This window comes from Schistocerca nitens, chromosome 2 (assembly GCF_023898315.1).
Source record: "Schistocerca nitens isolate TAMUIC-IGC-003100 chromosome 2, iqSchNite1.1, whole genome shotgun sequence".
In the NCBI taxonomy this organism is placed as follows: Eukaryota; Metazoa; Arthropoda; class Insecta; order Orthoptera; family Acrididae; genus Schistocerca; species Schistocerca nitens.
This window is the reverse complement of record NC_064615.1, coordinates 888,794,280-888,821,969: the sequence shown is the minus strand read 5'-3', so window position 1 is coordinate 888,821,969 and position 27,690 is coordinate 888,794,280. Positions and strand designations below refer to the sequence as shown.

The 27,690-nt window shown below is 43.7% G+C and overlaps 1 long non-coding RNA gene across 2 annotated transcripts in view; it reads right to left on the bottom strand.

Moving 5' to 3' along the window:
- Nucleotides 1-8,759: 8,759 nt before the first annotated feature.
- The window catches only part of LOC126237199 (uncharacterized), a 418,088-nt gene continuing 399,157 nt past the window's right edge, over nt 8,760-27,690 (bottom strand). Inside the window, exon 3 of one of the 2 annotated variants that reach the window (XR_007545052.1) lies at nt 8,760-8,839. This is a non-coding gene — a long non-coding RNA (uncharacterized LOC126237199). Of the gene's footprint in view, nt 8,840-14,477; nt 14,781-27,690 lie in introns of those variants that run through there. The other variant, XR_007545051.1, reaches the window with a different exon arrangement.

Genomic DNA, 27,690 nt, shown 5'->3' with positions numbered 1-27,690 from the left:
CGCTGTTGTCACCCAACATGTTCTACAGTATGTCGACATGTTGCCTTGGCCTGCTTCATCACCAGGTCTAACTCCAATCGAGCATATATAGGACTAATCGGACGACAACTCCAGCGTCATCCACAGCCAGCCTTAACCGTCCCTGTATTGACCAAGCAAGTGCAACAGGCGCGAACTCCATTCCACATACTGACATTCGACACCTGTACAACACAATGCATGCACGCTTACATTCTTGTATTCAACTTTCTGTCGGTTACACTGCTTATTAATGTACCACCAGCATTACACATTTGCAATGCTTTAATCCTTATCTCGCGCTTACATTAACCTTTGACCTTGCAAAGTTAATCACTAGAATATGTTACTTTGACAAATGTATTCCCAAAATTTCATTAATTATTTTTTGGTGTACGGATTTTTTCCGTCAGTGTATTTTTATTGATCCGCATTGACAGAAAAAGAAAACCAACGAAGTAGTCGTCTGTCTGAATAGAACTGGACAGAAAAATGGCAGGCTGTACATGGAGACTAAGTAACTGAATGATTTTGTTCTTTTATTTTTGTAATTTTTTAACGACACAATCACATGACCATTTCACAGTGCTGTAAAAGGTTGTCAGCTGCCTATGTCTGTTATGGAATTCGTGAAGTCCCACAGAAAATTGCCCTGAAGAAAATGCCCTCATTTCTCTATGAATATTAACCCATAAAAGTATTGTTTTATCTTAATCTGGCCTCATTTCATGGCGAGCTTAACACATACGTACTAACTATGTTTAACGTTTAAATTGGGCATCTTGATTTCTTATCTCTGTGGAATGAGTGAGTTTCTTAACAAGAGAAGTGACGTTTCCAAGGTTTTTTCGACTACGCTCAGAAGTTTCACTGGGAAGCCCTTACACATCTCCTATGCAGTCCCGATCTCTGCCCATGCGATTTACCTATTTTTGGAACCTTGAAGAAAGACGACGTGCACGCCTGGGTAGAGCCATGTTTGTGTAAGCAAACATTTTTGCATGAGCTGCACATTCCATGCCTACATGTGCCAATTGCTCGATTTCCTCGTCCACTGTTGGCCAACAGACATGACAGCAGTCCAAGTCTTTACCGAGTGATATCCTACTGTCCTGCATGGAGGAATGAAAGGACTCTGGTGCATAGTGTCGATGGAACGACCACACGGTAGGACTCATCTTCCCTTCCATGCTGAGATGTAGCATCCCATCCTGACCTATCAGATGCTGCCTCACGAAAAAGTATGTTTTCGGCATTGAGTCTGCTCGTGCTGGTACGTGGTCAGATCTGCCTAAAGTCCTTCATTTACTACCTGCCAAGGGTAGGATCCTTCTTTGATTCTGTTGCGATCATTGAGGTGGTAATAGGGGAATCTTCCACACTGTGGCATGCTCTGGCATATATCTTGGAAGAAACGACTTCTGTTGGTCGAACTCTGGGTATGGAAGAGCCGGGAGCCTGGATAATGTATCTGCATTGACATGACGACTTGTAAGTTTACATACGATGTGATAATAATGCTGACAGAAGATGGCCCACTGCTGCAAGTGGTGGGCTCTTTTATCTGGTAGTGACAGTCGGGGTTGAATGAAGCCAGCAGATTTTTGTGGTCTGTCACCAGATAAAACTTTGCCCCATGTAGATATGGATGGAAATTAGAATCAGCATAGATGATAGCCAGAGCCTCCATTTCTGTCTGAGCGAAGATTTGATGAGCCGAGTGAAAAGTCTTTGAACCGAGCGAGGTGGAGCAATGGCTACCACACTGGAACACTGGACTCACATTCGGGGGGGAACGGTTCAAACCTGTGTCTAGCCATTCAGGTATTCCGCGATTTCCCTAAATCGCTCCACGCAAATGAAGGGAAGGATCCTCTCGAAGGGCGTGGGCGATTTCCTTCCCCATACTCGACACAGTAAAAGCTGTGCTCCGTCTCTAATGACCTCTATGTCAATGGGTCGTTAAAACTAACCAGCCTTCCTTCAAAGTCTTTGAGACAAATGCAATGGATTGTCCGCCCCCATTTTGCTGACGGTGAGCTAAAACTGCTGGAATACCATACGGCGAGGCACCTTCAGTTAGTATTAATGGTTTCCCTGAGGAATACTGGACTAAACAAGGTGCTGACTGGAGTCGCTGTTTAACTCATTGGCTTTTACTAATATCTTTCCCCATACTCGACCCGATATTTACTATTTAAATTTACAAAAAGGAGCATATTTTATCCTACTCATTTTCGCCAGATTGTATAATTCTTTGGATAGGAATTCCTTGTAAACTCATCTTTACTATTTATTGAAGTGATGGGAAGTGGAGAGAGTACTGTTTTAGAAGTTTTTGTTGGTATGGTATACCTGAAAAATACAAAACCACTAGACGTTTCTCACACTCCTACCGTGTATCACCTTTCTTCTTTCTTACTTTGAACGCTACACAATTTCTGTAGGGTGTTTTCTTGACGGGATTGGAAGGGATAAGCGTAACAAAACCTGAAAACAATTTCTTATAACTCGCAAAATATCGAAAGACATCGGGTGTGATGAACACCAACAAGTAGAACGACAAATAGAAACGAAGAAACACTAAGAAGAAGATGTAGCTGCTCGGCCCGTCTCTCAGCCAGCAACGTAACAACGGACTTGAAACTTGCGGCCGGCTGTGAGCCGGCTGTATAAGCTAGTTGGTTAAGGGTGTAGAATACCTTATCACACTCTGAAGACCTGATAAATTTAGATCCCTTCTTTTGCAGTGCATTATTATTATTATTATTCTCGAATCAGAAACACAAATTTACAGTAGCCATACACATCAATAAATATGTACATATATATACACAAATTATATTTATATTACATGTGCCCAGTACTTTGCAACCTCCAAGGCGCTTGGAGTGGCTTGCAGGAGATCAATCTTCGTGCAGGATGTAGGGCACAAAAGGCACTGGAGCATGTGGCTTGTGGTTTGTTCTTGTTCACAATCACAGGACGTATCTTCTGTTATGAAACCCCATCTCTTCACGTTGTCTCTGGATCGTCCAACTCCTGATCGTAATCTGTTTAAAGATTTCCACACCAGCCAGCTCTCGTTGTGTCCAGGTGGTAGTTCTTCAGCTTCTGGCGTCTGCAGGTGAGGCGTCGACTTCTTCCATAACTCCAGCCTTGCCTTCTCTGGTGAAATGGTGAGCTTGTCGAATGTTCTCAGGAAGCTCTTTCGCGATCTCAGCCGTTGCTGTGGTGGATTATGTCCGCGCAGTGGATGGGCACTGTCCTGTTCCACTTTCAGTCTCTCCTTGTTGGCAGCCACTGTTCTGCGTATCCATGGTGGCGCTATTCCAGTCAAGCAGTAAAGCTTATCAGTTGGGGTAGGTCTTAAGCAACCTGTGATCAACCTGCAGGTTTCGTTGAGAGCAATGTCTACTTGTCTGGCATGAGATGACCTGTACCAGACTGGAGAAGCATATTCAGCAGTAGAAAAGCACAGTGCCATTGCAGAACAGCGAATAGTTTGTGGATGTGATCCCCACTGTGTCCCCGCTAGTTTGCGAATTAGGTTGTTTCGAGCGGAGATTTTCATTTTGGTGTTCTTGCAGTGAGTTTTGAATGTCAGAGTTATATCGAGAGTGACTCCCAAGTATTTAGGTGCCTGATGATGCTGGAGTTGGATGCCTGACCATGCAATATGTGGCTCACGATTAGCTTCCCTGTTCCTTAAATGAAAGGCACACGCTTGTGTCTTCGAAGGGTTTGGTCTGAGTTGGTTCCGATTGTAGTATCTTGACAGTGTTCTAAGTGCTGTTGTCAGGTTTCTTTCCACTCTTTCAAAGCATGAGCTCTGCGTAGCAAGGGCTAGGTCATCTGCATATAAGAATCTCCTTGTGCCTGGGGTCAATGGCTGGTCGTTGGTATAGATGTTGAAGAGAAGTGGAGCCAAGGTAGACCATTTCCCTGAGGTAGACCATTTTTCTGCGCTCTCCAGCGACTGCGTTGAAATTCAACAAAAAACATGCGGTTTTGGAGGAGGGTGCTGATTAGTCCAACGAGGTGGGCGTTGTTGATCATATTGTATAGTTCTGCATGGAGTAACCGATGATGGACAGTATCATACGCTGCTGTGAGATCCAAGAAGACCACGCCCGTTACTTGACGGGTTTCAAAACCATACTCTATAAACTGAGACCACAGTTGACCATCATATCGATGAATATACACTCCTGGAAATGGAAAAAAGAACACATTGACACCGGTGTGTCAGACCCACCATACTTGCTCCGGACACTGCGAGAGGGCTGTACAAGCAATGATCACACGCACGGCACAGCGGACACACCAGGAACCGCGGTGTTGGCCGTCGAATGGCGCTAGCTGCGCAGCATTTGTGCACCGCCGCCGTCAGTGTCAGCCAGTTTGCCGTGGCATACGGAGCTCCATCGCAGTCTTTAACACTGGTAGCATGCCGCGACAGCGTGGACGTGAACCGTATGTGCAGTTGACGGACTTTGAGCGAGGGCGTATAGTGGGCATGCGGGAGGCCGGGTGGACGTACCGCCGAATTGCTCAACACGTGGGGCGTGAGGTCTCCACAGTACATCGATGTTGTCGCCAGTGGTCGGCGGAAGGTGCACGTGCCCGTCGACCTGGGACCGGACCGCAGCGACGCACGGATGCACGCCAAGACCGTAGGATCCTACGCAGCGCCGTAGGGGACCGCACCGCCACTTCCCAGCAAATTAGGGACACAGTTGCTCCTGGGGTATCGGCGAGGACCATTCGCAACCGTCTCCATGAAGCTGGGCTACGGTCCCGCACACCGTTAGGCCGTCTTCCGCTCACGCCCCAACATCGTGCAGCCCGCCTCCAGTGGTGTCGCGACAGGCGTGAATGGAGGGACGAATGGAGACGTGTCGTCTTCAGCGATGAGAGTCGCTTCTGCCTTGGTGCCAATGATGGTCGTATGCGTGTTTGGCGCCGTGCATGTGAGCGCCACAATCAGGACTGCATACGACCGAGGCACACAGGGCCAACACCCGGCATCATGGTGTGGGGAGCGATCTCCTACACTGGCCGTACACCACTGGTGATCGTCGAGGGGACACTGAATAGTGCACGGTACATCCAAAGCGTCATCGAACCCATCGTTCTACCATTCCTAGACCGGCAAGGGAACTTGCTGTTCCAACAGGACAATGCACGTCCGCATGTATCCCGTGCCACCCAACGTGCTCTAGAAGGTGTAAGTCAACTACCCTGGCCAGCAAGATCTCTGGATCTGTCCCCCATTGAGCATGTTTGGGACTGGATGAAGCGTCGTCTCACGCGGTCTGCACGTCCAGCACGAACGCTGGTCCAACTGAGGCGCCAGGTGTAAATGGCATGGCAAGCCGTTCCACAGGACTACATCCAGCATCTCTACGATCGTCTCCATGGGAGAATAGCAGCCTGCATTGCTGCGAAAGGTGGATATACACTGTACTAGTGCCGACATTGTGCATGCTCTGTTGCCTGTGTCTATGTGCCTGTGGTTCTGTAGGTGTGATCATGTGATGTATCTGACCCCAGGAATGTGTCAATAAAGTTTCCCCTTCCTGGGACAATGAATTCACGGTGTTCTTATTTCAATTTCCAGGAGTGTAGAAGCTGTGCAGTGCGTTTATATGATGCTACATTTGTCCTGTCTTGGTTATAAACCTAACTAATTAATTGAGCTTCTCCGTGAACGATTGGAGTTTTTTGAGCCTGCAAGGAGGGAGCATGTTGTCAATGGCTTGTACGTGTTGACGAGTAAGCAGCATACCTTTCTTACTATGAACCCTAGATATTCCACCGATCTTTGAAATAACAGACACTTCTAAAGATTACTTTTAAGACCCAGCTCTTGCAATTTCGTAAACAGCGTGTGAAGAATCTATAAATGTTCACTTGTATTAGCTCTCGTAACAATTACGTAGTTCAAATGATTACAAAAAGCTGCAACGTTTGCAAATCAAGTGTTCTAAAAATGGCTCTGAGCACTATGGGACTTAACATCTGAGGTCATCAGTCACCTAGAACTTAGAACTACTTAAACTTAACCAACCTAAGGATATCACACACATCCATGCCCGAGGCAGGATTCGAACCTGCGATCGTAGCAGTAGCGCGGTTCCGGACTACAGCGCCTATAATCGCATGGCCACCGCGGCCGGCTCAACTGTTCTAAATAGCATTGAAAAGTAGGGGAGCATTGTAAATCACAAAAGGTTCAGTTATACGACCCTTTTACTCGTGAAAGTAGAGAAAAGATTACGCGCTATCTCGGGCGTTACATGTAACGTCGCTGAACTGGGGCGTTCCTGACGTCAGTTGCCATTTATTCTCATTTTCATCTTTGAGTCGCCTTCGATGTTGATTGCTCTTCGTCATATCTTTGGCGGCAGGCCATTAACTGCAGCGCGTGCGTTCTGCTGGGACTCTTGTGTGGGTATCGGCGGTGGGAGGTGCAGTGACGTGGGACTAGTGTACGTAGGCAGCACGCGGAAAGGCCGAGTCGGCACGACGAAGGAGCCTGGCCAGCCGCTACGGCGTGTTGAATCGTGCAACGCCGATCCGTTCCCCATGGTGATTTGGTTTTCCTAGAAGTTGGAAGGACAAGCTCCTTCGAGTCAGTTACAAGCTACACAGGCCGAATGAATGGGAGTCGTCGAGTTGCTTCGGTGGGTTGCGTGCATCTTAACTGAACATGCCACTGTACTAAAAACTATTTGGAATTCTTCTAGTTGTTTATCACGCAACTCGGTGTCATGACTTGATACATGACGGCAGTTAAGGAAGTGTGGCTACGTCCAACAAACCGACATGAAGCATGGATAAATACGTACGTAGAAGTGCAACGAGTAGTGCGTAAGTCTGTGTCTGGCGTTACAAGTCATACCGAGATATTTCTTCCATTCTACATTGTAGTTCATTGTTGTAGTTTGGCGTTTAAATGTGTGCCGAGATAATTCAGGTCATTTTAACTTTAGGACATTATTTTAGTAGTCCTTTTGCGAATTGGTTAATCAAATTTTAAGGGCCGTGACTGGCCAAGTAACTCGCGGAGGCTGATTTCATTGCAAGCATTAATCACCTGTTCTCTAGACAAGATTGTGTATCTCATGATTCAGAATGTTGTCCGCCGCTGATGTGTTTTGTGTTGCAGATAATTGGCAGTGGTCTACGAGAGCAAACTGGGAGCAGAGTACCACGGTGGCAGTGATATTTAAGGCCCTGCCCCCCTTTTACATCTCGGGTTATGTTGTTACTGTCTTGTGACTCCATCCTTCCCGTGAAGAGTTAGGGTGTCTGAAGTTCAATTGCAGTGCACAGTTGAGTACATTTCTATTTCATTTGCTGTCTCGTGGATCTCTTGTATTGATGAAAATCCTTTGGTGTGCTCGCGTCTATCACTAATTTACACGCAGTATTGAAGTGGCCTCATTGTAATGGCTATTGTCATACGGTCATGTTCTAGTAGTTATGATTTTAACAACTTTGTTGATTAATCAACTGAGTTAAGTAAACTTGAAAATTTGTTTTGTCAAATTAAAGCAGCACCTTAGTCGAAGTGATTTTTATTGTAATAAAGCTTTTAGGAATAGTGTTTTATTTAGGAAAGTTGGCTAGCCAAATCTTACAAGATCTGTGTTCTGTCACTTAATGTATTCTGTAGCTGATTGGAAGTAATTAGAGTTCTGATAGGAATCGTGTGGATATTAGTTCCATCTAAGTAATGAAGTTTATCTTAGTTAAACTAGTTATATTCAATTTTCAAGTCTTTATGGGTCTTGTTCAAGAAATTTGTTCCTCATTTATCCAAGTGATGTGGCTTTATAAGGCAATCGCCTTATTGTGATTTGGTAATGCTTTATGATTGAATAAAGAAGTGTGTGGCAGCTACAACGGATTACTATTGTGATTTCCGTGTGTCCTTATGACCCACACCCCAGTCGCTTCACGATGGAAACTACTACTCCACCAAGAATCGTCCTCCACTGTAACCCGAAGAATTAAATTGTTTCTTAGCAGAGTCTTTCTATCGCTCCTGAAATTGACTTAAGGTAACAAATCTCTTTTTACCTTAATGATGTCCAAAATTATCGACAAGCATTCTGAGCGTTAATAGCGCCGTTGATTCCGTTGTTAGGTTGCTCAGAGATAATAGTTAACTGCTGTGTCTCACTTGCAGGAATGTCAAAGTTGCGAAATGATAACTAAAGAATTAAATTAAGTTTCTCATTTTCAGTTACGTTCTACGGAGATAGTGATATGTTAACGTTGTAATTAGTATGTCAGTCTCACAAACACATCACATCACATAACCTTTCACAAAATGTGTTCCTTGAAAATTCACAAAACCTAGACGTCATTATAGTACCCTTTCTGACTAACTTCAAGTAGTTAAGGTCTCAAGAATTTTTTTCATTAGTTAAATATCACTTCTTCAAAAAAGGATTTTCAAATACAAATTCATTTATAGCCACTGAGGAAAACTGAACACTTCATAAATACTTATTACATATTAATAATACACGTAACTGCTGCGTAAGTGAATCGATACTTTAACTGACATGTGTATAATTAAACACGGCTAAAAAATATACTTCACTGATAAGTCTAAAAACGAACTGACATCTTTTTTACAGCATAAGTCTTAATTTTTAAAATATAATTAACTACAGCGTGCTGACGTAATTGGTAGCATCACTTCCCTATGCATGACCTTTACTTAGCCACAAACTCGTCCAACAGCTCCTCGTCAGAAAAATAGGGCCAGAAGACCCCTCTCCTACCGTCAAGGCCCCGGGTACTGCATGAAACAAACATAAAACACACATTTTGTAGCGTTCACTCGATATACTTAATGTAGTAAAATAGTTAATTATTTACCGAACAAAATAGAATAAAATATTCCACCATGTACTGCGAGGGCGGCAAATTTCGTTGCCAATTAGCTTCCAAAATGAATCACTGCATTAGACCTTCCTCGCTGCATAAAAGATGGTTTAAATAGAGTTTCATAAAAGTTTTTACTCGCTACAATAAATAACTTTGCAACAGTTCAAGGATTTACTTTCAATGCTAAATAGGATTTATAACCTATTATTTATTATCATAATAACAGACTATTTTGAAAAAAGAAAACACTATTTCCAATTGACACTCCTACACAAAGTTCATGACGCATTGCATGCCATCGTGTTTTATTATACTTAGCTTGGATTTAGAATTCCTAATATTCTACGAAAATAATACTCCTTTTACCTCGTGCTATTGTTCATGCTATAGTTTTTCTGTCAGTATCGATTCTCAATTGTAATGTCGCCTAGCACTTCTTAGTGACACTCCTTTATTGTATCTTACGTAGGCTACATTTGTGTTGGTCATGTCTTTAAGACGCTTAAGCAGAAATCATGTCGTTAAATAATGGCAGTGGAGCCTTGCGTGACTCTTACAATATAAGTGCTTATATATACAATCGCATCGTCACTTCCTGTATAGCATATACAAAACAGCAGTAGGTAAATTACGCTTAACATCATCGTCTAACTGATCTTGTCTTACAAAAGGTTCTTCAATATTTTACTTTACTTATTTTATACCTTAAGTATTAAAATCTAAAATATGAATCAAATTAATTTGATCCTTCTTGTAATATCCCGGAGATGTACTTTACTTAATCCCAAGTACACACCGACACAGATGCAGCTGCTCTTTTATTCTCCAATAAAATCCAAAGGTAACATTGCACTAATTAAGCTCTTTAATGAATACTCAATGAGTCACTGACTGTACAGCGATTACACTTTTGGACGTTTCCTATCCATCAATTTACATCGGATGCATGGTAGTCATATTTTGTTTTAATACTTCAATAGAATCATTACCTTTTACGTCTATTTTATGCCTAATATGTTGATTATGCTGTCCTTATTTAAAGAATAAGGTAATTATGTCTTCTGCCTTTTTATCCTGCTCGGCACTTCAATAGAATAATTACCTTTACGTCTATTTTATGTCTAATATGTTAGATATGCTGTCCTTATTTAAAACTGATGCGGGGTTACCAACACAAGTACAAGGATAGCATACCAATAGGGACAAGAAGGAGGCATGAAGGGCGCCAAAAACAGAAATAACAATCATCCATTTGTCTTGTGACAGCCAGAGCGAGAGCACCAGCAGCAGCGAGTACTGTTTGTATAAAGCGTTTATTTTGCATTTTGTTTACGACCTTCCACTAAGGAAGGGATTCTATTTGTGTTTATCTGCTCTGCATAGAAACTAACAGTTCTTGATCGTTAGGAGAGAAATTTATTTTGTACTTATTTGCTGCGCTTAGCTTTTAAATAGTTTTTCTGGGAAAACCTAGCGTAGTTTTCGCGTCTCGTATTTCAGTGAGTGTTTCTTGATTATCAGAGTAGCTCATCAGAAGATTATCTTGGGAATTTGTCACCGTATAGAGTAGGGTAAACATAGTCATGTGTAGGGACTGTGGTTGTTGTGAGCGGACACAAGGAGAATTGGCCACTCTTCGGGGGCAGGTGGAGGCTTTGTCTGTTAGGCTCATCGAGCTCGAGGCGCAGGCGTCGGCTCGTAGTGGTGTTGGGGCAACTGTGGTGAGACCTATGCCTACTTCGGTGGCCTTGGAATCACATGGAACCCCTGATGTCGCTGCGTCTTCCGGCAGTGAGCATCTTACCGGTCAGCCATCACTCCAGGGTGAATGGCAGACAGTGGTGGGCTCGCGTGTGCCTGGCCGAAAGGCGAAGGTGGGATCTGGCCGCGTGGCAGCTGCCTTACCCCTTTCCAACAGGTACGGGGTGCTTCCTAGTGGTGATATCGTTTCCGAGCCACCACAGGATGCCTCGCCTGTTGGGCCAGTGGCCGATTCTCCGGCAAGGTCCCGACAGTCACAGAGGGCGGGCCTATTAGTTATAGGGAGCTCCAACGTTAGGCGGGTTATGGAGCCCCTCAGGAAAATAGCGGGTAGGTCGGGGAAGAATGCCAGTGTGCACTCGGTGTGCTTGCCGGGGGGTCTCGTCCGTAATGTGGAGGAGGCCCTTCCGGCAGCTATTGAACGCACTGGGTGTGACCGGCTGCAGATAGTAGCACATGTCGGAACGAATGACGCCTGCCGCTTGGGTTCTGAGGCCATCCTTGGTTCCTTCCGGCGGCTGGCTGATTTGGTGAAGACAACCAGCATCGCACGCGGAGTGCAAGCTGAGCTTAATATCTGCAGCATAGTGCCCAGAGTCGATCGCGGTCCTCTGGTTTGGAGCCGTGTGGAGGGTCTAAACCAGAGGCTCAGACGACTCTGCGACTATAATGGTTGCAAATTCATCGACCTCCGTTATTGGGTGGAGAACTGTAGGGCCCCCCTAGACAGGTCAGGCGTGCACTACACACCGGAAGCAGCTACTAGGGTAGCAGAGTACGTGTGGCGTGCACACGGGGGTTTTTTAGGTTAGAGGGACCCCCCCTTGGGCGAAACGATAAAATACCTGACGGCTTACCAGAGAGAACATCAGCATCGTTGATAAAGAATGTCCGTCCTCAGAGACCAAAAACAGGAAAAGTTAACGTAATATTGGTAAACTGCAGGAGTATCCAGGGCAAGGTTCCTGAATTAGTATCGCTTATTGAAGGAAATAGTGCGCATATAGTATTAGGAACGGAAAGTTGGTTAAAACCGGAAGTGAACAGTAACGAAATCCTAGACACAGAATGGAATATATACCGCAAGGATAGGATAAACGCCAATGGTGGAGGAGTATTTATAGCAGTAAAGAATTCAATAATATCCAGTGAAGTTATTAGCGAATGTGAATGTGAAATAATCTGGGTTAAGTTAAGTATCAAAGGTGGGTCAGATATGATAGTCGGATGCTTTTATAGACCACCTGCATCAGCAACCGTAGTAGTTGAGCGCCTCAGAGAGAACCTGCAGAACGTCGTGAAGAAGTTTCGTGATCATACTATTGTAATAGGGGGAGACTTCAATCTACCAGGTATAGAATGGGATAGTCACACAATCAGAACTGGAGCCAGGGACAGAGACTCTTGTGACATTATCCTGACTGCCTTGTCCGAGAATTACTTCGAGCAGATAGTTAGAGAACCAACTCGTGAAGCTAACGTTTTAGACCTCATAGCAACAAATAGACCGGAACTTTTTTCGACTCCGTGAATGTAGAAGAGGGTATCAGTGATCATAAGTCAGTGGTTGCATCAATGACTACAAGTGTAATAAGAAATGCCAAGAAAGGAAGGAAAATATATTTGCTTAACAAGAGTGATAGGGCACAAATCGCAGAATATCTGAGTGACCACCATCAAACGTTCATTTCTGAGGAAGAGGATGTGGAACAAAAATGGAAAAAATTCAGAAACATCGTCCAGTACGCCTTAGATAAGTTCGTACCGACTAAGGTCCAAAGCGAGGGGAAAGATCCACCGTGGTATAACAATCATGTACGAAAGGTACTACGGAAACAAAGAAAGCTTCATCATAGGTTTAAGAGTAGTCGAATCATAGCTGGTAAGGAAAAGCTGAACGAAGCGAAAAAGAGCGTAAAGAGAGCAATGAGAGAAGCATTCAACGAATTCGAACATAAAACATTGGCAAACAATCTAAACAAGAACCCTAAAAAGTTTTGGTCATATGTAAAATCGGTAAGCGGATCTAAATCCCCTATTCAGTCACTCGTTGACCACGATGGCACCGAAACAGAGGACGACCGAAGAAAGGCAGAAATACTGAATTCAGTGTTCCGAAACTGTTTCACTGCGGAAAATCTTAACACGGTCCCTGACTTCAGCCGTCGCACGGACGCCAAAATGGAAAATATTGAAATAAACGATATCGGAATTGAAAAACAACTGCTATCACTTAGTAGCGGAAAAGCATCCTGACCAGACGAGATACCCGTAAGATTCTACAGTGATTATGCTAAAGAACTTGCCCCCTTTCTATCAGCAATTTATCGTAGATCTCTGGAAGAACGTAAAGTACCTAGCGACTGGAAGAAAGCGCAGGTCGTTCCCATTTTCAAGAAGGGTCATAAATCAGATGCGAATAATTATAGGCCTATTTCGCTTACGTCAATCTGTTGTAGAATAATGGAACATGTTTTATGTTCTCGTATTATGACGTTCTTAGATAATACAAATCTCCTTCATCATAACCAACATGGATTCCGCAAACAGAGATCATGTGAAACTCAGCTCGCCCTATTTGTCCAAGAAATTCACAGTGCCGTAGACACTGGCGAGCAGATTGATGCCGTATTCCTGGACTTCAGGAAGGCATTTGATACGGTTCCGCACTTACGTTTAGTGAAAAAAATACGAGCTTACGGAATATCGGACCAGGTTTGTGATTGGATTCAGGATTTCCTAGAAGAAAGAACACAACATGTCATTCTTAACGGTTCAAAATCTGCAGATGTAGAGGTAATTTCGGGAGTACCGCAAGGAAGCGTGATAGGACCTTTATTGTTTACAATATACATAAATGACTTAGTTGACAACATAGGTAGCTCCGTGAGGCTATTTGCAGATGACACGGTTGTCTACAAGAAAGTAGCAACATCAGAAGACTCGTACGTACTCCAGGAAGACCTGCAGAGGATTAATGAATGGTGCGACAGCTGGCAGCTTTCCCTAAACGTAGATAAATGTAATATAATGCGCATACACAGGGGCAGAAATCCATTCCAGTACGATTATGCCATAGGTGGTAAATCATTGGAAGCGGTAACGACCGTAAAATACTTAGGAGTTACTATCCGGAGCGATCTGAAGTGGAATGATCACATAAAACAAATAGTGGGAAAAGCAGGCGCCAGGTTGAGATTCATAGGAAGAATTCTAAGAAAATGTGACTCATCGACGAAAGAAGTAGCTTACAAAACGCTTGTTCGTCCGATTCTTGAGTATTGCTCATCAGTATGGGACCCTTACCAGGTTGGATTAATAGAAGAGATAGACATGATCCAGCGAAAAGCAGCGCGATTCGTCATGGGGACATTTAGTCAGCGCGAGAGCGTTACGGAGATGCTGAACAAGCTCCAGTGGCGGACACTTCAAGAAAGGCGTTACGCAATACGGAGAGGTTTATTATCGAAATTACGAGAGAGCACATTCCGGGAAGAGATGGGCAACATATTACTACCGCCCACATATATCTCGCGTAATGATCACAACGAAAAGATCCGAGAAATTAGAGCAAATACGGAGACTTACAAGCAGTCGTTCTTCCCACGCACAATTCGTGAATGGAACAGGGAAGGGGGGGATCAGATAGTGGTACAATAAGTACCCTCCGCCACACACCGTAAGGTGGCTCGCGGAGTATAGATGTAGATGTAGATGTATTGCACTATTACACACGCACAGCATGATATGAGACATAATTACCATACTCAAATCTATTATGACAAACAATATGTATCACGAAGGGCACACACAATGGAGTTTAAGAAATCACAATGGCACATCAACTTCGCTATGACAGTGTGCGTAATGAAGGCCACACAATTTTACCAATGTAAGAAATTAAAATAATACTAGCATAAAATTAACTAAAATGCCTTGAAGGAAATGTTTATGAGAAGAACACTACGGGGCGAAAGGGAGGAGGCAACACAATACTTAACTCAGGTGCACCAAAACAAACAACGGACACGTAAGGCACGCAACTACTCTCTCCGTTGCGGTTCCGCGCGTTCCACCCAACTAATAGCTACCTGAAACATTTTAATACTTGGAACAGTACACCAGTGATCAGCAAATTAAAAAAAAAACCATAACATGACATAAAAATACAATAATTTAAGAAAATCACATCATATGATTATGAGCTTAAGGTCTTTCGGTAATTAACAGATTACGATACAGGTACAGTGGCATGTGCCACTAGTAAATCTTCCGTAATTACACTACTAAATTTCTCAGTACCCAAGTTGCAATTAACGCAACAAGAATTAAATCATTTAAGTGATAATGTAACTTTAAAATAATAATAAAATCATTTCATACAGCAGAGAACCAAGAATGGACCGATCAGTACTCCCCAGTGACGCAGTTCACACAAATGGTACTCCACGGCTCCGAGCACACAGCCCCATACAAAATGCAACACAACCACAGCAACTCGGCGTACTACCATAACCATCAGGCAGTAAACCAAAATCGTACTAAGCCAAAACAAGGACCGACTTTTAAAATAACGAGACCTAGTCAGGGCCGGACACCAGACCAAATGCCGGGAAATCCATAAGAAACCTCAGCCAACTTAATACCAAAACAACAATTTATGAGCAATATGCAAAACACAAGACCTCTCAGTGCAAAGGCTTCCGTTTAGTCGCGAAGGCGGCTCCGACCCGCCTGCTGAGGTGCCAAGCGTCGTACGGCGTGCCGAATCAAGCTTAACCTTCGTTAACGGAAAGCGGAAGCACCACAAAATAAAATAAACTCCAATCTAACTATGCAAGGCAAACTCTAAGGAGTGCCACTTGAAGACTATGAACTTGAAGATGAAACATAAAGCACCCAGACTAACGTGCCGCTGAACGACGCACTTCCATCACCAGCGTCTAGTAGAGTACGGAGAGCAGCGTGCCCCATCGATATACATCCATGGGACGGTAAACGAGGATAGCAATCGGAGAGACAGGAAGACCAAATGACATCCCGCCGCACATAGAAGGTATTTCAAACTCAGGCTCGACAAACTACAACAGGCGAGATTTTGCTCCCCTTGCGAATCAAGTTAAACGGCACACCACGCCGCTGTCCACACTATTAACCGTAAAATCACGGTCCGGTCGTCTTCCCATCGGGCCCCACTCGGCGTCCAGACGCAAACAACCCCAGCCGTGCCGAACTGTCTCCACGCCAATGCAGCCACCTCTTACCTCCTCACACGCTTCCAGCTAAGCTCCTGCCAGCGATCACACACGGAAGCAACCGCCTAGCGCCAAAGCGCCGTCTGAGTGAAAGCTCAGCACTAGGATCGATACGGACTTGGAAATAAGCGAGCACCGTAACAAAAGCATTAGGTAATTGCGTCTCCTGCCTTTTTCTCTTGCTCGGTAGGTTTCCTTAGTTTTACTTGTACTGATAACACTGCAGCAAGAATTTAAAATTATATCGCCTTGAAATAATGCCTCACTAATGGTCAAACAAGCGCAAGCTGTCTCCCGTTTGATACATTGGCTCATCGATATTTATTGGCTATAGGCACACAATCTACCTGTGGGAAACTTAGTAGCATGCAGTCACTGGTCAGGTGTTTAGTTACTCTTATGTTGTTCATCTCAGTATATGGCTAATACATGTCAACCAAAAGTCTACTAGCATTGCTGTAAGCCTGACGTTTACTGACACTAGGTTTTAGAATACTAATCAGTTATTAAGTACTACTTGTATTAGCTTTTGTCCAGTCTTACCCTCCAACTCTTGTGTATACTGATTAATCACATAAGTGATTTGTATCTTTGCAAATTACACCAGTATAATAAATACATTACAGTTCTGTGGTTAATGCCTTAACAAAGAAAACCACCCATATAAAATTCTGTAATCCCACTCTTTTTCCCTTGAGAGCTATAAAATAGCACAAAATCCTTCTCTGAAAAAACAACTGCTCTATAAACTTAACAGAATTTACGTAAGTTTTGCTACAACTTAGCATTCTCTTAATCTTTAAAATATGATTATAATTATTATGCTTTACAAATATGTCAGTCTATATGATCTTATTTTTTTGGAATAATAAGTTGCGTTTGTTTTCAGGTAAACACTAAATAATAGCCCAAGCGGCCTAGAATGGCGTGGGAGGGGAGGTAATAAATACAGCGATAAAGAAAAGGGTAAACCACATTGGGCAATAAATTTGATCCTAAACAGACACTGTCCAATTGGCCTGCAAGAGTGGGGGAGGTAAGAGGGGGAAGGTGTGGGAGAGGTGTCCAGACAGTAGAGGTCAGAAGCCCAGCCTATAGCGTAACAGCCTGCTGTTTATACATTACGTGACTATCCGAGAAGGAGAGAGTGAGTGGGTGGGGGAGGGTGAAGCTGTCATAAATCACCTTGGAACCATATCATGCAGACATAGATGGGATGAAAGCTTTCCTCATACCCATTGACAAGACTCTGGCCTCAATATACTGAATGATGACAAAGGGAAGACTTCTCTAGCAGACGAAAATATAAACTATAAGGTCTTTGAGTCATACGAAAGGTTTGCAACCCACATATTGTTACGTAACATGAACGACGTTTATAACAGACAGCTTTCATCACTCACCCACTCATACTAAATGATTACGCGGAATATGTTCCATATACCATTTAGAGGAAGACATTCCAACAATTATTTTAAATTCCCAATACACATATAATTAAATGGGTAAATCAAAATATTTGGAGTTATTTTCAATTATAAATCTGCAAAGGAGACATAAATAAATGCATAGTTCCTCAGATGGTCTATATACACACATAACATGAACAAAACGATAAATCACCCTGAAATGCTGTCTGTCTAGCAGACCTGATAAATCATTGACCTATCGATAAGCTGCATTGAAATGTTGTCTACGAAGCAGACGTGATCTGTCACTGGCTTTTCTCAATGGTTGATGTAAACAGGAATACAAAACTAGAATTGAAGTTGTTTGTGAAACATATGTGATTTATTGTGTAACACACTCCATTTTTAACAACCAACCAACAATCAATGAGCTAATGATACATTATATACAGGGTAATAGAGGCCATAATTTTTGGACACATACATCCTTAGATAATGCTTAGGTCCTGTTGTGTTTTTTACTACCTGCAATGCGTAGGTTCTTAAAATATTTGATGTGATACCATGATAATAATCTCAGATTCCTTAGGAGTACCTAATGTTGTCTTTTCATTGTGGTCATTCCAGACATGTCTGTTGACAACAACTAAATTACTATGTTATCCCTTTAGTACCCACCAACATCCTGGTTCCTCAACCTACTACAAAAATACTCTAACTACGTAATACTGAATGCAATACGCCACTCTACAATTGCTCTAAAAGTATTTTTACGGTCTGGTGGCCTTAAATATCACTCACCATTAAACCATTTTTTCGTTGTTACCTTTTTGACATATAATATGAGGTTGTAACATCTGACAGAGATTGGCGTGAACAAATTACGCCACAATATGTTGAGAAAAGTATTAGCTCAGTGTACACGAATATCCTTTTACACGAACTGTGGTTCAAATCAGCGGTCTGCAAATGTATTCACTTAGTACTAAGGCACAGTATATTAAAACTTGATAAATTGACAATGAAATAAATAAACAAATAAGGAGTAGGCAACTCCAACTGAATGACGTATCATTTAGAACCCATATTTTCAATCTCAAGAAAATCTCCTTCAAATCATCTAACAAAGAGTAAAGCAGTTGCAAAGAGACAGATGAACTAATTCAGATTCCATAACACCAATCTACAATAACATTTCTCATCACCTCTGACAGGTGAACAGCCGTATAAGTCATAACTAAAACCAAGTTTTCAATAAAATATTTAAAGAAAATGAACAGCAGCATAAATGTACAAAGCATAAATGTTACAATTACGTATTACTTGTCGTGCAGATTTTGGGTGGAGTGGGGTTTGGGTGAGGGTTATTTTATAAAATTATATTACAATAATTATTTTAATAATATAATTCAATAATAATTTTAGGGTTCTGTACTTCAATCAGTAAAAACGAAACCCTCATATGACCACTTTATTGCCTGTCTGTATGCCTCTCCATCTGTTAAGACCACTATTTCTCAGGAAGGGGCCGAGGCACCAATTTGAAATCCATGTCACGTATTAAAGTCTATGGTCCCATGGTGAAATAAAAAAGTTAAGCTTCTAAGTCAATGCAATCAAAAGGTAAGGCTATTTATGTCACATATTGTGATACTCGTAAACTCACTCATCAGATGTGTGAAGATGCTATCTGTTCTTTCAGACTTCTTCTTCTGTGCGGATGCACACGTATTGCCCAAAATCTTACGGGACTCGGTAAGATTGTCTGCCGCGAGTAATGAGTGTAATGGGCAGGGACACTACGAATGTAGTGTGTGGACATGTGGGTGGGAATGTGGGTCTCACGGGGAGCGTGCAAGGGATAAGCCCCTGCAGTTGCATTATCAAATGACTCTGAGCACTATGCGACTTAACTTCTGAGGTCATCAGTCGCCTAGAACTTAGAACTAATTAAACCTAACTAACCTAGGGACATCACACACATCCATGCCCTAGGCAGGCAGTCGCACTATCCTCTATGCCCTCGGTGACTCAGATGAATAGAGTCTGCCATGTAAGCAGGAGATCCCGGGTCCGAGTTCCGGTTGGGGTACACATTTTCAACTGTCCCCGTTGATGCATATCAACTCCTGTCGACAGCGTAGGTTCTTGATTAAATTATCATTTCATTCATAAAAACCTGCAGGGTACTTCTGGTGACCTAGAATCATGAAATTTGGCAAGAAGGAAGATCTCACAGTGCAATAAAAGAAAAAGATCCGAAAATTTTTAATCTGTAATTATTTCAAAGAAAAATTCCTTTGTCATTTATTATCAAACTTCAGATATAAAACTAAAATATTTTCGATGGTCATGGAAAAGAAAGAAAACGCACCACTAACGAATTATCCAAATAGGATGGAAATCTGTAGATGGGATGTGCATGTACACACAAACAAACGGTTAGAACATCAGAAAAATTTTATGGTTTATTCACGATGTATTCAAGAGACAAAGCTTCACAAATTGAAGAAGTCAATAACGCATTGGTCCACCTCTGGACATTATGCAAGCAGTTATTCAGCTTGAAATTAATTGATAGAGTTGTTGGATGCCTTCTTCATGGATATCGCGTCAAATTCTATCGAACTGGTACGTTAAATTCTGAAACTGTCGAGCTGGTTGGAGGTCCCTGCCCAAAGTGCTGCAAACTTGTCAACTGGGGAGAGATCTGGCGACTTTGCTGGCCAAGGTAGGGTTTGGCAAGCGCGAGGACAAACCGTAGAAACACTCGTCGTGTGCAGGCGGCCATTATCGGGTTAAAGCGAAGCCCATGATGGCTTACCGTGAAGGGCAACAAAACAGGGCTTAGAATATCGTCGACGTTCTGTGCTGTAAGGGCGCCGCGGATGACAACCGAAGGGTCCTGCTATGAAAAGAAATGACAACCCAGACCATCACTCATGAGTTTCGGCCGACATTCAGGCTGGTGTCCAATCACTGTTTGGGGCGTCTCCAGACTCGTCTTCGTTGGTCATCAGGGCTCAGTTCGAAGCGGGACTCATCACTGAAGACAATTTTACTCCAGCCACGACATTGCAGGCCGAAACTGTGACTGGGGACGCCCTGGGCACCATTTCTACAGATTTCCGCCCTATTCGGATAATTCCTTTGTAATGGGTCATTCGTCTCTGTTTTTAGTGTTCGTAATTGAATTTGTACTGCGCCCTCAGAGCGCAAATGCTTGTGGCACCTGGCCAATTTTCATTTTATAAGAACACTTATTAACAACATAAGTGCTTTCACACAAACACAACGACATCAACAGAAGATTAGGCAATTAATAATAAATTTCATATTCTGCTCAGAGTTAATGTTTACGTAAAAAATTGCATAGCAATAATAAAACATAAGTATAAAACATGAGTATATAATAAAAAAATAAGTATATTAAATGTGTTTCACCCCCTGTGACACACAAGCGGGCACCAACCAAGGGCAACAGAATAGGAAGCACAATATTCCCACACTCTGCCCATAGTATGTTACAATCAGGCAATCGTATAAACATAGTACAGTAAATTAATAAAACTCGCAACAGTATTTACTACCAAGGACCTCCACCAGCAATGTTCTCTCATTCTCAAGTTCCGAATGAATATAGTCCGGGTATTTGCGCGATCGTGAGATATGATATTTTTTCAACCCCACCCCCACCCCTTTGAGAGGTTCCAATCTTTAAGCACCGTACTTACTAAAAAGTTTTCGTATACACACATCAGGAAAAGTTTTGCGTCATCTCGGTTCCGAGAGTTTCAGAATATGTACAGAAAACTGGAATTGAGATCAACATAAACATCATTTCCGCACTTTTTATTGCTCATGAAAACTACACATTTCATGTTGTACCACCAAACAGCGAGACCTTCAGACGTGACAGACGTGGTGGTCCAGACTGCTGCATACACCGGTATCTCTAATACCCAGTAGCATGTCCTCTTGCATTGATGCATGCCTGTATTCGTCATGGTGTACTAGCCACAAGTTCATCAAGGCACTATTGGGTCCAGATTGTCCCACTCCTCAACGGCGATTTGGCGTAGGCCCCTCAGAGGGGTTGGTGGGTCACGTCGTCCATAAACAGCCATTTTCAATCTATTCCAGGCATCTTAGATAGGGTTCGTGTCTGGAGAACAGACTGGCCAACCTATTCGAGCGATGTCGTTATCCTGAACGAAGTCTTTCACAAGATGTGCACGATGGGGGCGCAGATTGTCGTCTATGAAGACGAATGCCTCTCCAATATGCTGCCGATATGGTTTCACATCGTTCGGAGGATGGCATTCACGTATCGTACAGCCGTTACGGCACCTTCAATGACCACTGGCGGCCTACGTCGGCCTCACATAATGCCACCCCAAAATAGCAGGGAACGTCCACCTTCCTGCACTCGCTGGACAGTGTGTCCAAGGCGTTCAGCCTGACCAGGTTGCCTCCAAACACGTATCCGACGATAGTCTGGTTGAAGGCATGTGCGACACTCATCGGTGAAGAGAACGTGATGCCAGTCCTGAGTTGTCTATTCGTCTTGTTGTTCGGTTCATCTGTACCGCGCTGCGTGGTGTCGTGGTTGCAAAGATGGACCTCGCCATGGACGTCGGGAGTGAAGTTGCGCGTCATGCAGCCTAATGCGCACCGTTTGAGTCGTAACACGACGAACTGTGTCTTCACAAAAAGCATTATTCACCATGGTGGCGTTGCTGTCAGGGTTCCTCCGAGCCATAATCTGTAGGTAGCGGTCATCCACTGTAGTAGTAACCCTTGTGCGACCTGGGCGAGGCATGTCATCATCAATTCCTGTCTCTCTGTATCTCCTCCATGTCAGAACAACATCGCTTTGGTTCACTCCGAGACGCCTGGACACTTTCCTTGTTGAGAACCCTTCCTGGCACAGACAATGCGGACGCGATCGAACCGCGGTAATGATCGTCTATGCACGACTGAACTACAGGCAACACGAGCCGTGTACCTCCTTCCTGGTGGATGACTGGAACTGATCGGCTGTTGGACCCCCTCCGTCTAATAGGCGCTGCTCATGCATGGTTGTATTCATGTTTGGGCGGGTTTAGTGACATTTATTAACATCAGACTGTGTGTGTGATACAATATGCACAGTCAACGTTCATCTTCAGGAGTTCTGGGAACCGGGGTGATGAAAACTTTTTTTGATGTGTGTATAATTTCAAACAAATGCCAAGGAGGCCAATAGCTTTAGGACTCCAGGTAGGCATCGGATAATACTGCCCTACTGCACGTGGCTGCTAACGAGTTGTTCAATACGTCTCGCGCGTATTCACACTACTGGTCATTAAAATTCCTACACCACGAAGATGACGTGCTACACACGCGAAATTTAACCGACAGGAAGAAGATGCTGTGATATGCAAATGATTAGCCTTTCACAGCATTCATACAAGCTTGGCGCCGGTGGTGACACCTACATCGTGCTGACATGAGAAACGTTTCCAACCGATTTCTCATACACAAACAGCAGTTGATCGGCGTTGCCTGATGAAACGTTGTTGTGATGCCTCGTATACGGAGGAGAAATGCGTACCATCACGTTTCCGACTTTGATGAAGGTCGTATCACTAGCACTCGAGATGATAGGCATCTTATCCGCATGGCTGTAACGGATCGTGCAGCCACGTCTCGATCCCTAAGCCAACAGATGGGGACGTTTGCAAGACAACAACCATCTGCACGGTTCGACGACGTTTGCAGCAGCGTGGACTATCAGTTCGCAAACCATGGCTGCGGTTACCCTTGACGTTGCATCACAGACAGGAGCGCCTGCGATGGTGTACTCCACGACGAACCTGGGTACACGAATGGCAAAACGTCATATTTTCGGATGAATCTAGGTTCTGTTTATAGCATCGTGATGGTTGCATTTGTGTCTGGAAACATCGCGGTGAATGCACATTGGAAGTGTGCATTCGTCATCGCCATACTGGCGTATCACCCGGCGTGATTGTATGGGGTGCCATTTGTTACACGTCTCGGTCACCTCCTGTTCACAATGACGGCACTTGGAACAGTGGACGTTACATTTCAGTTGTGTTACGACCCGTGGCTCTACCCTTCATTCGATCCCTGCGAAACTCTACATTTCAGCAGGATAATGCGCGACCGCATGTTGCAAGTCCTGTACGGGCCTTTCTGGATACAGAAAATGTTCGACTGCTGCCCTGGCCAGCACATTCTCCAGATCTCTCACCAATTGAAAACGTCTGGTCAATGGTGGCTGAGCAACTGGCTCGTCACAATACGCCATTCACTACTGTTGATGAACTGTCGTATCGTGTTGAAGCTGCATGGGCAGCTGTACCTGTACACGCCATCCAAGCTCTGTTTGACTCAATGCGCAGGTGTATCAAGGCCGTTATTACGGCCTGAGGTGGTTGTTCTGGGTATTGATTTCTCAGGATCTATGCACCCAAACTGCGTGAAAATGTAATCACATGTCAGTTCTAGTATAATAATCTATATTTGCCCAATGAATACCCGTTTATCATCTGCATTTCTCCTTGGTGTAGCAATTTTTATGGCCAGTGTAGCACACCACAATTGACTGATGCACATCGTAACCAGGTTACATGAGACGAGAGCCGCTGCTTGCCCTCTAAACCCGTCAGTAGCAACGGTCAACGATGTTAACGAGCTACAATCGCCAGGACGCCGAGTACCTAGGTACACCCATCCAGCTCCGTGTCCGACACACGACTCACCACGGCACAGTCCCAGAGGGAACACATGACCCAGTAAAGATGATACGACGAGATCCAGACCCGATGGAACGCGCGCACAAGTGGCGCCAGTAGGATTACGCGCGCGCCCTCGCTGAAGTCGCCACAGCCCAGTTGCCAGTGCTGCACCTGCTGCGGTGCGACTGACTCTTTCTTACACAAAAATATGGATATGTAATCACTTGATATTTAGCAGTTCCAATCCATGCTAGGTCGTCTTAAATTGTAGAACACACAAAGAGAACGATCCAGATAGTCCAGAACCAAGCAACCCATCAATATTTCATAGAGCAGCAATGCATAACGCAGTCCAGTTGAGCTTCACTAAGCAAGGTAGAGACTTGAGCACAGCACAATTCAGCTAGGCTAGGAGCGTGTAACGGCCCACCCTAATCTCTTACGCCCAATAGAGGAGATTATACTATTTCGTGAACTTCCCTTAACATCTCGTTGAACAAAGTAACTTCTGTATGCTGCCATAGAAGAGCAGTCGGTGTATGTAAAATGTTCACCAGGTGCCAGGACGCTTGTGGGCGTAGAGCAGTAGATGTTACTATATGGTATTCAGTTGATGATACTTGTCGAAAGAAATCGAGGGGCAAACGAAAATGTGGTCAAGGACATTGATTAGTTGAAAAGAATTAGAAGAAAATGACCCAAACTTCGTGGGATTATCCAGCTGTACATACAAAGCACAATGGACTAGCAGGCATACAGCTGGATGCTTGTTATGGCGTTACCTATAACGTGATGTCTGAAAATAATTAAATTCTGAGCCCCCATAAAATAATGCCATAAATCCATACCGTGGATTTCATAGAAAACAATGATGAAATAAACTGTCTACAATCCATTCCAACGGCTGGTCCCGGCGGAGGTTCGAGTCCTCCCTCGGGCATGGGTGTATGTGTGTTTGTCCTTAGGATAATTTAGGTTAAGTAGTGTGTAAGCTTAGGGACTGATGACCTTAGCAGTTAAGTCCCATAAGATTTCACACACATTTTTTTAATCTATTCCAAGAGATTGGGCCCTTGAGTTGATTTGTGCTAAAGGTACTGCGTTCCACGTATCAGTTAACAAATAAAAGCATTTATTCAAAGTATGTGGTTTATTAGTAAACACAGTTCACGAGCCGGCCGCTGTGGCCGAGCGGTTGTAGGCGATTCAGTCTGGAACCGCGCGACCGCTACGGTCGCAGGTTCGAATCCTGCCTCGGGCATGGATGTATATGATGTCCTTAGGTTAGTTAGGTTTAAGTATTTCTGAGTTCTAGGGGACTGATGACCTCTGATGTTAAGTCCCATAGTGCTCAGAGTTATTTGAACCATTTGAACAGTTCACGAAACCAAGAGTCACAATGTCCACAACAACGGTTGCCCAGGTGTTTTCACTAGAAACTTAATTTTAACAGGTCCTTACAACAAAATACTGGAGGTGTTAACGAACTACTTCAACATAAATTCTTTTAGAACTGTCTGTGGCATCCCATAAAAATCTAGATATACACATGTCTCCACTAGATTAAAGGACGTGATGTCGGAAAACTGAAGTATATACTTGTGCTTCATCGAAGAATAAAGCTCCCTGGTGGCAAGCACTATTTTAGTTTATAATACTTTTAACATAAAATTGCCGTTTGTATATTAAATTAGGTGGAATGTATATAACTACGGTAGCAACAATAATTACACAATGAAGGCTTTCATGACCGAATGTTTCAGCTGCTGAGAATTCTTCCGGGTTGTATGGCCGTGGTCCATGGAACTCTTGTATCCCTGACGTTTCGTCCAAGGCTACGTTGGACATCGTTGAAGGTGCTCCTGGTTGTGCTGAGTCTTGCCGAGCACCTCCGAAAATGTCCAACGTAGCCTTGGACGAAACGTCAGGGATAGAAGAGTTCCATGGGCCACGGCCATACAACGCGGAAGAATTCTCAGCAGCAGCAGCAACAATAGTTAATTCGGTTATTTCTTCCATGACTGCTATATTAACAAAGTAAAGTAAACGTAATTTTTACTAAATTTAGAATGACTATGAAACGCTGTGTAAAGTGTCTAATCTTAAAGGAACTGTCGTACGTATTACAAAACTGGTCTTTCTGTGAGACAGCTTTATTTCCAGATTTATGGACAGTTTACCTAGTGATTAATATTTACTAATAATAATTCACCAGATGTGATTGGAAATCATTTGCACGTGCAAAACATTATATTTTGGCATCTGGAATTAGTTGAATTACAAAAAGCCAGTAAAATTAATTGAAAAAAAGATTAGTTGAATAAACTACTTTTGAAAACGTCATTTAACTGAATTTTTATATTGCATAGCAGATTCCTTTATGATCCGATGTTGTAATTAACCATTAGGGTAGGTCCCCCATGAAAGCTATTAGCCTATCGTGATCTTTAGCTGTTACAGATCGTTCACTCATGGTGGTAAAATATGGGGTAATGAATTTATATAGTTTCAACATTCGAAATATGGTTTTCTTAAAGAGATCTGAAAATACATTTTTAGAAGGGTAGTGTGGCATCTACAGCGTCAGCAAGCAAAAGCAATCAACAAAGTTGTGTTGTTGAAAACATGTCTTGTGTATAATAAAAACAGAATTTATGTAAAATCGCGTTGGATTAGGATCAGTCTCTTGCGAGGTGCAGCGTTCGACTTTATTTCAGCAATCGATAATCGCTTACTTAAATGATAGTGAAGTGGATAAACCGTCACAGGAGGAATACAGCAAGCGAGAGTGCCAGACGCCATTACGAGCGCCCTTGGTGTACAAATAGCCAACACCGACGCCGCCGCCGCCGTCCACGGTGAAATGAGGTCGCAAGGAGGCGCTTCCCCTCCGGGAGGCCGTGTTTATTTGGGAGGTGACGCCCAGCACCCAGCGCTGAATCACCGGCCCAGACTGCCCGGCGCGCAGCCTGGCCTCGGTCACGTGACCTGGGAGGTTGCCAGGCGCCGCAACTAGCGCGTGGCCGAGGGCGTCTGAATCCGCGCCTGCGCACGCCGAACCTCCGGCCGGCACGAGATACGCGGTTTGGATTTGAACGAGTCATACTGCCCGAATGGGAATTCAGACAGTTTTCTCTACTCTTCTGGCAGAATCGTTTTCAATTTAACAGACTTACCTGCCAGACCTAGCACCAGGTACAGATGCAGAAGCGAGATTCGATCTTTTTGCCGGGAGAGAGAGGGGGCGGGGGGGAGGGGAAGGGGAGGGGAGGAGGGTGAGTGGGGCAGTTGGGCAGGAGGCTGGGAGAGACGTCACAGTTTCTTAAGTCAGTTCCCCACCCCTTGAAAATATTACTTTTACTTGCCAATGCTAACGATTAACGAAAACCACCACAGTTGTATGGATACAAATTTATTGTGTCACGTGCTCTTGTTCGATATCAGAGCATCGTCAGGTTGGTCGAGCTGTGCCTGCATCATTATTTAAGAAGTCATGTATTGTGTAACATTACAGTCAAAAACCGGAAGTGACGATCATATAAATACACTACTGTCCATTAAAATTTCTACACCACGTAGATGACGTGCTAC